Source organism: Rhododendron vialii, chromosome 7a (assembly GCF_030253575.1).
Source record: "Rhododendron vialii isolate Sample 1 chromosome 7a, ASM3025357v1".
Taxonomy (NCBI): Eukaryota; Viridiplantae; Streptophyta; class Magnoliopsida; order Ericales; family Ericaceae; genus Rhododendron; species Rhododendron vialii.
Window position 1 is genome coordinate 15,953,764 of NC_080563.1, and position 11,995 is coordinate 15,965,758.

Sequence of the window (11,995 nt, forward strand, 5' to 3'; positions counted from 1 at the left end):
AAATTCCAATGGGCCGGCATCAAACCGGTAACCAAGTAGTTCACAATATCCGCGTACCATGGAACCGTGGAAATTGAAAATAATTGCTCATCAGGGAAAGAGTCACCAATAGGGATGTGTGATGTATGATCTTCGAACTCTAGCCGAGACAAATGATCGGCCACCACATTCTCTACACCCTTCTTGTCTTTAATGGTGAGGTCAAACTCTTGCAGGAGTAAGATCCACCGAATCAATCTCGCCTTGGCATCCTGCTTTGTAAAAAGGTACTTGAGAGCGGAATGATCGGTGAACACGGTGATCGGAGCTCCCACTAGATAAGACCTAAACTTGTCCAACGCAAAAACTATGGCAAGCAACTCCTTTTCTGTAGTCGAATAGTTCATTTGAGCCTCATTGAGCGTCTTACTTGCATAGTAAATGACGTACGGCTCTTTCCCCTTCCGTTGACCCAAAACAGCTCCAACAGCGTAATCACTGGCGTCACACATGAGCTCGAAGGGCAATTCCCAATCCGGTGATCGCACAATAGGTGGAGAGGTGAGGCTAGACTTTAACTTGGCAAAGGCGGCCTCGCAACCAGGCGTCCACTCGAACGGGACATCTTTGGCGAGCAAATGACATAAAGGCCGAGCCATTGCACTAAAATCTTTGATAAAACGCCGATAGAAACCGGCATGCCCCAAGAAAGATCGGATATCCTTCAAACACTTTGGAGTCGGAAGATTCCCAATCAAATCAATTTTTGCCCGATCCACTTCAATGCCCTTCGAAGAAACAATATGGCCAAGTACAATGCCTTCGGTAACCATGAAATGACATTTCTCCCAATTCAGCACCAGGTTCTTTTCCTCGCACCGTGCTAACACTAACCCCAAGTTGGCAAGGCAAGCCTCAAAAGAGTCACCAAAAACTGAGAAGTCGTCCATGAACACTTCCATAATTTTTTCCACCATGTCGCTGAAAAGGCCCATAATACACCTTGAGAAGGTACCGGGGGCGTTGCAAAGCCCGAACGGCATACAACGATACGCAAAGGTCCCGAATGGGCACGTGAAAGTAGTCTTTTCTTGATCTTCCAAGGCCACCTCAATCTGATTATAACCGGAGTAGCCGTCCAAGAAGCAGTAAAACTTGTGCCCGGCCACTCTCTCCAAAATCTGATCGATGAAGGGAAGGGGAAAGTGGTCCTTTCTTGTACTGGCGTTCAGCTTCCGATAATCAATGCACACCCGCCAACCAGTCTGAACCCGCATTGGAATAAGCTCATCCTTGTCATTTTTCACCACAGTCACCCCAGACTTCTTGGGTACCACTTGTATCGGGCTCACCCACTTGGAATCCGCTATAGGGCAAATAATGCCAACATCCAACAATTTAAGAACCTCCGTTCGTACCACATCCTTCATAATCGGGTTTAATCGTCGTTGAGGTTGGCGAGAAGGCTTGACATCATCCTCCATATAACTGTAATGTGAGCAAAGAGATCCATCTATTCCTTTGATATCGGCTATGGACCACCCAATAGCCTTTGAATGCTTCCTTAACTTAGAGAGTAATTGAAATTCCTGAAGTTCGGTGAGAGTGGAGGAGATCACCACCGGGTAGGTTTGGCCTTCGCCAAGATAGGCGTACTTGATGGTATCCGGTAGTGGTTTCAACTCGAGCACTGGGGGTTCCACGCTAGACGGAACGGCGCGCTTCTCAAGTGGAGGTAGCTCCTCAAATTTTGGAACCCACGGGGTCATACCACACATCTCCTCATCATCTAACAAGGAACACAAGTACGCGACCTCGGGGGCATCAAGAAAATCAGCCTCGACGGAAGTCAGTGCCAACTCCAACTCATCTTTGCAAATAAACGTAGTGACGTGGTCTTGAACAAGTGAATCGATCATGCTTACTCCGCACACATCCTCATCATCGCCCAATTGGCTACCGATATGGAACATGTTGACTTGCATCTTCATGTTGCCAAAACTCATGTTAAGTCGGCCATCCCGACAATGAATTACAGCATCGAATGTTGCTAAGAACGGCCGGCCAAGAATAATTGGAACGGATGATTGAGCCGCCGGCACCGGGCACGTATCAAGGACCACGAAGTCGACTGGGTACACGAACTGGTCAACTTGAACAAGAACATCTTCGACCATCCCTTTGGGAACTCGGATACTCCGATCCGCCAACTGTAAAGTCACCCGAGTCGGCTTCATTTCCCCCAACCCGAGTTGTTCATACACTGAGAAAGGCAGGAGGTTCACGGTTGCGCCCAAATCTAGAAGTGCTTTCTCAACAACCTTTCCCCCAATAGTGATGGATATCGTAGGACACCCCGGATCAGTATACTTGGGCGGAAGGGTTGACTGGAAAAGCGAGCTCACTTGTTCAGTCAAGAACACCTTCTTCTGCACTTGGAGTTGCCATTTGTGAGTGCACAACTCCTTCAAAAATTTGGCGTACGATGGAATCTGTTTAATAGCATCGAGCAAAGGAAGGTTGACCGTCACTTTAAGAACACCTTCTTCTGCACTTGGAGTTGCCGTTTGTGAGTGCACAACTCCTTCAAAAATTTGGCGTACGATGGAATCTGTTTAATAGCATCGAGCAAAGGAAGGTTGACCATCACTTTCTTGAGAACTTCATAGATATCACTGTTCAGATTTGGCTTGGCAGGCGACTTTAGTCGGTTAGGATATGGAGCAGGAACGGTGAAAGCGGGCAGAAGATCGCTCTCTTCGGCTTTTCCTTTCTCTTCCTCCGTAAGAGCTGGCTTGGGAGATTCCCCATTTGGCGTTGTTGGCTTTAATGGTGCCGGAAAGGGTAGCAAGATTGGCGTGACCGGCGGCTCCACTTGGGCATTATCAACTGTCTTCCCACTTCTCAACGAGATTATGGCCTTCGCTTGCTCAGGGAGAATCACCGAAGAGCTGTGTGCAAAATGTTGGCCTTGAGGGTTGGGTTGAGGTTGGGTAGGTAGTTTGCCTTTCTCTTGTTGCAATACACCGATAGCCGTTGTCAATTTACCCACTTGATTCTTTATATCGTTCATCGCCTGAGCAGTTTGCTCATTGGTCGTCGTTTGCATTTGACAAAATGCATTCAAAGTATCCTCCAAAGAGCGTCGTGGCGGCGGTGCTGGCTGATGCTGAAATTGGTTTTGCCCTTGGAACTGGTTTGGCGGTATGAATCCGGGAGGTCCTTGAGATGGAACCGTAGGGAACCGTGGCGGACCTTGAAACTGAGGTTGGCGCCAAGTTTGATTCTGAGGAGGAGGGGCTTGAGAAGTTGACGAGCCGGCCTCATTCTGGTTACCCCACCGGAAGGCCGGATTAGACCTCGAGCCCGGATTGTAAGTGTTGGAATATGGATCCCAACGTTGATTCAAAGCACATACTTCTTCGGGGAGTTGGTTATAGTGTTGGCGGAGGGTGGGGATGGTATGACAGTTGTCGGTCGAATGACCCGTAGTCTCACAAATGACACAAACTTCTTCCACTTGGCGAACCTCCTTGACTTCTTTCACTTCTTTTACTTGGACCGAATCTAGCTTCATTTTGTCCAATTTTAACGATAACTCATCCAACCGTGTCTCAAGACCGTTGTGCTCGTTCACCGAAAACTTACCGGAGCCTCCCGGTCCTTGATTTCTCATAGCTTGGTCACCCGGATCAATGTATTGCCAAGTTTGAGCTCTCTCGGCCAAAGCATCCAAAAATTCCCAAGCGGCGTCGGGGTCCTTTCCCATAAAATCACCGCTCCCCATAGTATCCAAAAGCTGCTTAGACTCCTGATCATAACCCAAATAGAAATAGTTGATCACAAGATACATGGGAAAGTTGTGGTGTGGGACAGCGGCAAGTAAATCCTTGTAACGCTCCCAATACTTGTAGAAGACCTCCCCATCTTTTTGCTTGAAATTCTGAATTTGATCCATGAAAAGTTTGGTTCGGCTGACCGGAAAGAACTTCGTGGTGAACACATCTTGCACTTCCCCCCATGTCAGCAAAGAGTGGGGCTTCAAAGAATGGAACCACTGCTTAGCCTTATCTTTGAGCGAGAAGGGGAATAACTTCAAGCGAGCTTGATCTAGCTGTCCCGGCCCGGTCACAAAAGTGCTAACGATAGTCTCGAATTCCAGAATGTGAGCATAGGGATCCTCCAATTCACGCCCCCGAAACTCTGGTATAACCCGATGGTACTCTGGCTTAAAAGCAAATGCATTGGCGGCAGTGCAAGTAGGAATGGCTATGGGGGAGACATGTGGACCCCTTTCTAGCGTTAAATAATCGCGCAAAGTGCGCGCTGCCGGTTGATCTGCCATTGGGCTTAATGGAGGTGATAACTCGCGAGATGCAGATCGATGTAGCCGGTTCGATAAGGGGCTACGATAAATATTGAGCATACAACCTGCACAGACCAATAAAGCAGACTAGAGGGGCTATGCCGCCGCCTCGTTCTCAAACAGTTCTGTGGGGTTATGCCACCACCACAGCTATATAAGCAATAATAACTAGAAAGTAAAAAGACAATTGATGCTCGACTAGCTTCGTTAAACCTCAAGTCGAATTGGTGGCTCAGTTAGAGGTATCCGCTACGTTGAGTTCAATACACATAAAAGGGAAAATTAAATGGAGTACTTACAATGGTTTGTCGATCCTCCAAATAAGCTAGATAAAGAAATCCCCGGCAACGGCGCCAAAAATGCTTCGCCTCGAACCTCGCCTTCAAATAAGGTTGAGAAAAACCCCAAGCGTAGGGCTAGGTCGCTAGTAGCATAGTAAACCGGCAAGACCGGGATCGTACCACAGGGAATTCGCAATATAGCTAGTCTGGATTGTAGGTTTATAAGGTAGAGTGCGGCTTTCAAGATGGCCAACTTGGTTTTGCTTAGAATTGGTGAAAATTGCCCGGGCGATTTGCTAGGAAAAAGCTTAGTTAACTTAAAATAGGCAAGTCTAAGGATCTTCTAACCCTTGACAAAGGAGATTACCGGTTCTCGGAATAACTCAGGCGAGAGTCACGACCGCGTGCTCACGCCCGGAGAATTTAACTTTTATGACTACGGTTAATGAAAGATGTGATTAAACGGAGGCGGACCAACTTGTTTGACGAATTTATCGAACACATAGGAGGCCACGAGCCCTCAGGGAGCCGCTCGCCAAGACCGCTTGGCAAACGCCTCACCAAGTAGTTAACACCCCTTTGCTTGGACCAAATCTACAAGTTAAGTTCTATTCCATAAATCATGCTTTTAAGCCCTAATATTTGAGAACCAAATAATCACCTAAGTCCTCGGGAAAGATTATCCCAAGACTTGGCCAAATGACTACTCACACATACTTAACGCATAAACCAAAGCATAGAAGTAAGACATGAATTTTAACTAATAGAAAGGAAAATAAAGTTGATTTTATAAAGGATCTAGTCCGCGGCTGCAACATTAATAAACGAGAAAACATTAAACGACAAATACCTTGAGGAGTTCTTGAAGAAATTAGCTAGAAAAGCTTGAAAGCCATTAATGGAGTTCTAGAAAATTGAAAGACTTAAAGTGGAAAGTGACAAGATGATCAAGATGAGAGAGAGAGACCCTATTTATACAAGGTGGTCTCTCTCTCACAAAATATCCCAAGAAAATATCCCAAAAGTAACCAAAAGTGGAAAACATTCCAAAAGTAGAAAGTAGAAAAAGCAGCAAAATCGTGCTGAAATCTGCAGTATGAACCGGTACTGGCCAAATCCCAGTACCGGTTCATAGGTCTTCAAAAGCTGGAAAACTTCAACTCTGGACATCATGAACCGGTACTGGCCAAATCCCAGTACCGGTTCATAGGAGGCAGAACTTCAGATTTTTCCTGCTTTGGCCCCGACAGCCCGATAGCGACCCGACGCCTTCTTTGGCCTAGATTAATCACCCGACGGGCTTTGTGGAACATTACTTCACTGCCTCGAACCCTAGAATACTTCCGACTACGATCCTTGGCGTTAAGAAACGCCTTAGCACCGCGTATTACCTGAGGCAACCAAAACAAACCCTTACGTGCAAAATGAGATACAAAAGATATCTAAGGGAATCAAAATGCTACAAATTAGGGAACTAAAGCACCAAGATTATACAATCTTGGTTGCTCATCACTATGTCTGATGAGGACATGTAGATCTCTCATTATTAGTTCTGTGTTAGGTATTTGAAGTTATGTATTGGATATGCATTAAGTATGTTAAGTGATTTGTCCTTTCTATATTAAGTATGAACTATTAATGTATTAGTTTATGTCTAGTATGTTAATGTTGTTGTAATTCCATCAATGCGGATACTAAATATCACTTAAATTTAGTTATTTTGTATCGTCATGAATAAATATAATTCATAACTAATCACTCTCAATGGATTGATAAGAAAAAACATGAATTGAAAAGTAGTTGCAATAGTTACATCAAGATGATACTGCTACAAAATAAAAGCTCCAACAATGACACTAAGATACAATATGAAATGGATGACAGAATTAAAGAAACTTAGAGTTCCAATGGTTGTTGATTTTCCAATGATCCCACATTCATGGTTCTTGATCTTCGTTTGACATCTCGATGTCGGATTGAACATCTTTGTTCATACTGGCCTCCATATAAAAATGAGCTTCACCCATTAGTCCTTCATCTCTTCGTTCATTTGCTAAGAATCGATACTGATGTCGTTGCAAACGCATTTGCATGTTGTTCACTTATTCACGAAAAACGATGCAAGGCTCTTTGCAACAATTGAGAAGTATTAATTGGCATGTCAACTGCTTGGCAACGTGGAATTGGAATGTTGAAAGTCTGGCAGTCGAATTTTAGAACTTCATATTGTTCAAGTCGGCATTGATACTCACATTGCATTTCTCTAAAGACTATGGGTGTGTATCGCATGTTTGGGTTCAAAGGGTATTCAAAATCGTCATCAAGGTGCCAATGACGACCCGTTGCTTGAAATATATCACGCACTGTGTACCTCATAGCTAGCTATATGCCATATAATGAAAAGATGAAGTTGCAAGACTGGTTCTTGTGTCTCCTTTTTATACACATAAAATTGAAATAAATTATTGTCCATATTCGTTGGAAAATTATTGGAATCCAATACTCCTGCAATAAATGCCAAGATGTAGACCACACAATGACATTAATTTCTGACCAATCAATGCAAACCCCGTGACTACTTCACATTTCTGCAATACACTGTTCAATGGTTTGTTTTCACAGTTGAAATGCATTATTTCAATTACACTGTTTATTGTCTTTTTGTCACATTTAAAATGTATTGTTCAAAATATTAACCTTTCACTCCACATTGTCATGATTTTGCTACGCATCGTGTATATTTGTTTTGCTACTGAAAAATTCTAATTATCACTTGTTAATATATAGTTAACTTTCTCTAATTTATTTCAAAAACCTCATTACAATGTTAACTTTCTTCAATTATGTGGAACTGATTTTGTTATTTTAAACGGCAATTTAACAATTGAACACTGAAGCGCTACAAAAACTAATAACCATCATAATTTCGCATTACATAGTTCTAACAACAATACTTATCCTCCAATGTCCATGAAAGAAAATAAAAACTGAACATTACAAGTTACAGATCCATTTTAGCAATTGACAAGTGAAACAGATGCATAGTTTTAAACATTATAAGTTACATATTTGCTACTAAAGATGATGCTTCTCCCCTCTTTGAACATTTTCGCTTGTTATGCCCATGTCCACCACACAAGGTACAAGACTGTTTGTGTGATAGTTGCGCCTCAAGCCAGTCGTCCATCATATCCATCTCATTTCGAAATCGATTTACTTGTGGACGTCCTCGACCCCTAAGACGTTCTTCATCAAGATGAATTATTGGCCCATCGTAGGAAGGCCAATATGGTTTGTCATGCAATGGTACGAACGTTTCAGAGCTATATATGGCTATGTTTGAGTCAAGCCTCCAAACATTGCCTATGAATCGTGTAGGGTCCATGGCCATTCTATTACACACTACAATCACATGCGAGCACGGCATCCTCCATTGTTGCATCTTGTTGCAAGTACATGTCTGCTCATTGAAGTGTACTATGTGCCTGTGATTTCCTTTATATGGGCTAGTTGGATTCATTGGAGTTCGCACTTCGTAGATTCCAATCTCTCTGTCAAACTCAATCACTTCGTGCCTTCTTGCTCTCATCCTCCATTCATCGTACTTTTTCGTTGCAAATTTGCTAAATGTTTTACCTGATTCGATCCCCTCCCTTGCTTTGATGGCATAGTTGTTGAAATACGTAACACACTTATAGAATGTCGTCCTGATTGTGGCCACTATGGGGAGGTGTCTAGCTTCCTTAAGGACTCCATTAAAGCTCTCAGATAGGTTTGTAGTACGCGATCCGTATCGCCTACCCCCATAGTGTGCATAGGACCACTTATGTAGGGGTAGCTCCTCAAGATTCTTATTTACTGCACCTTTAGAAAACCTTTGAAGTTTTTGCAGCTCAATCTCAAACTTACGAACTTGTATTTCACAGGCTGCTAATTTTACTTGGTCGCCCACAATTTTATTGTACCTCCGTATGTAGTTTACCCCCAAGTGGCAGGCGCAGTATCTGTGGTACGTCGCTGGGGGTCTCTATTGTGGAGCACCTTTGAGATATGAAAGAAGGCCTGAGTGCCTGTCTGAAATGAGACACAAGCCTTGACGTTGAGTAACATAAAACCTTATGTAATCGAGGAACCACCCCCAATTTTCCTTGTTCTCCTTCTTGACGACAGCGAATGCAATAGAGAAGATTTGATTCTCAGCATCCTGACTTACAGCAACAAGCAACGTTCCCTTGTATTTTCCTGTAAAAAAAGTACCATCAACACTAATTACTGGGTGACAATGCTTGAATCCTTCAATGGCGGGTCCGAAAGCCTAAAACACAGCATCAAATATAACATGTCCCGGCCTGCTTGTCTCCTTTGTTATGATATGGGTTTGAGTACCCGGATTCCTCTCTTTAATAGCTTCCAGGTATTGAGGGAGTTCCGCAAATGATTCTTCCCATTCACCGTAAATGGCTGCTATAGCCATTTGCTTTGTAGCCCATGTCTTTGCATACAATGGGTAGTAACCATCGCACTTATCTCTTACCATTGCTTGAAATGCCTTGACCTTCGTACTTGGGTCTGCTTCCATGGTTGACATAATCATATTTGCAATGTAGCGAGCGTCGAGCATCTGATGATCTGTGGTGACATTGAAAGCCAAACAGCTGTGGGGTCCTGCATATCGCGTAATTTTCCAGACATCTTGATCCGACTTCCTTATTGCTCGAAGTCGCCACAAGCATGGGTTTTGGTTTGCGCATTTGTAGACCAATAAACGGGTTGTGGACTGTTTTGTCTTTGCCACATAATTTCTGTCCATGCTATATTTTTTCACTGTATTTTTAACCTCAAGCTTCGAAATATCTGCGGGAAAAAAATCGATACAGGTAAGAGAATGCAATGTTTTCAATGAATACCACATTTTACCTATGGAATGTATGATGAAATATAAAATGGGAGAGTTCTCTTTAAAAAATACCTGTCCCTCAAAAAGCTCAGACCTCCCATCCCACCCAATGTGAAGTCATTGCTCGTGCAGATTGATGGCTGGCAAGATTCGGGTCAAATGGGGCCCAGATTAGGCAGCGCCTCTTGAAATGGCTCTTCTTAGGCAGCGCCACTTCAAATGGCTCTACCCGTACGGCCTGCACAAGATTCTATTGGGAGCTCCACCCAATAATGGTAGCGCCACTTCACATGGCTCCACCCTATAAGAATAGCGCCACTTCAAATGGCTCTACCAAAGTAGAGCCACTTCAAATGGCTCTATCCTTACAGCCTGACAAGATTCGATTTGCCAATACGGCTGGCAAGATTCAGGTCAAACTAGGCCGATCTGTGCATGGGGCCCAGATATGGTAGCGCCTCTTGAAATGGCTCTTCTTAGGTAGCGCCACTTCAAATGGCTCTATCCGTACGGCCTGCACAAGATTCTATCGGGAGGTCCACCCAATAATGGTAGCGCCACTTCACATGGCTCCACTCCATAAGACTAGCACCACTTCAAATGGCTCTACCCTTACAGCCTGACAAGATTCGATTAGGGTAGTCTAGTTAGGGTGTGAGCCAATACGGCCTGACAATATTCATTTGGGAACAAACAGTCTATTCATAGGCCGGTTTGGCCCTTTGGGTGGATTGAGTTTTAAAAGTGAAATAGTAATTTATTTTTTGTCTTTATACCAAAAAAAATATTGCGTTTCTTAGTTTTGCGTCAATTTGTTGTTGATTCGTTTCAGCAAGAGGAATTTAACAAGTATAAAAAATTTAGTCGAAACGAATACTGTAATTTTTTTTAAAGACAAAAGAATAAGTTCGAAAAAATTGTTTTTTTGACTCGCATTTGTCTTTATTCAAAAAATTATGAGTTTCGATCAATTTTTTTTACTTTTTCGATTCCTCTCGTCGAGACGAATTGATAGGTCACAAAAGTTTCACACAAAATTTACAAATGCAAAAATAAAATAAATATGTACGTGCATCAAGATTTTGGAAAAAAATGATAATTTAGTGGAGACGGGTATCGTCCTACAACAGGTAAAACCAGAGTAGCAGTAAGCAAACCAATCAGTACTACTCCCAGTACAAATCGGGCAGAATCCAAAAGTTCAAAAATGTTTAAACGTCCATAGGCCAAAAACTAAAAAATGAAGAACCAAGGACTCTTGATACTAATAGCAGTCCCAAGGACCTACCAGGAAGGTGTGGTTACTACTAATTCATCTTTTGAGGATCTACAGTACAAAAAAATAGGCAGTGCTTGCTTTAAGTTGATCTTGGCATTCAGTTAAATTCAACTCTAGTTCCACTTCTTTCGTTTCAATTTTCTCTAACTTCTCCATTTCAGCTATCCTAATTATCATTGCTTCAAATTCATCTTTTAAAGGGCTTTCCCCTTCACGGGGACAGCTTCCATATTCTATCTCAGCCGAAGGGACCATAAGGTTTTGTCCAATGGCATTATCATTATTAAATTGATCAAGCTCCACAATTGAAGCATATGCCAATGAGTCAAACAAAAACCTAAAATAAAACGATAGAACAAAAAGAATGAGTCGGACTATGGCAATGTGGATCGTCGCAGTATGTGTTTTCTATCATTCGGCCTACACTCTCTTCTTGGCCAAACAAACAGTTTCACGTTTTTGCCAAAATAAAAAACATAAAAACAGTCTACACATTGGTGTATTTGCATATACCTGCTTCAACACAGTTTCAACAAAAAAATCAGTTCCAACACATAATATTCTATGCATATACCTGCTTCTCATTGTCTCACAAATCAATCCAAAATCAGTGGCACCATTCAAACCCATTGGCCTACTTGCCATTGACCATAATATTCAAAAAGCAAAAGTCCGCCTCTACTGGAACCATTCAAAGCCATTAAATACATAATACCTACTTGCCAAAACAAACAAAGCACCATGCATTACAATAAAACAATACCATCCATTTCCTATTTCGGCGTGTCGGACACGGACACGCCCATCCATTATATCCAGACATTGCTCCACATGATAACACATTTGCAAAAAGATAAAAATCTCTGAAAACTAATTTGCCTACCTACATGTCTTTCATGCCAAGAAAAGGAGTGTTATTGGAGCACAAACTTAAATTGAGTTCCACCAACATTACCAATAAAGTCATATCTTCATCTTCAGCAAAAAGTACTAACGTTATCTATATTAAACAAAAAAACCGATAGCATAATATGCACATACCCTACCTTTAGTGGCAAGCCCGCTTAGTCTTTCCCCTTCCATCCTTGCACATTGTGCCACTCGTACCACAACGTGGCTTCTTTCTCTGCCGCGTACTCCTACGTTGGGCAACAACAGGAGTCTTAGTAGTAGACTGAGTGACCTCTCCTTCA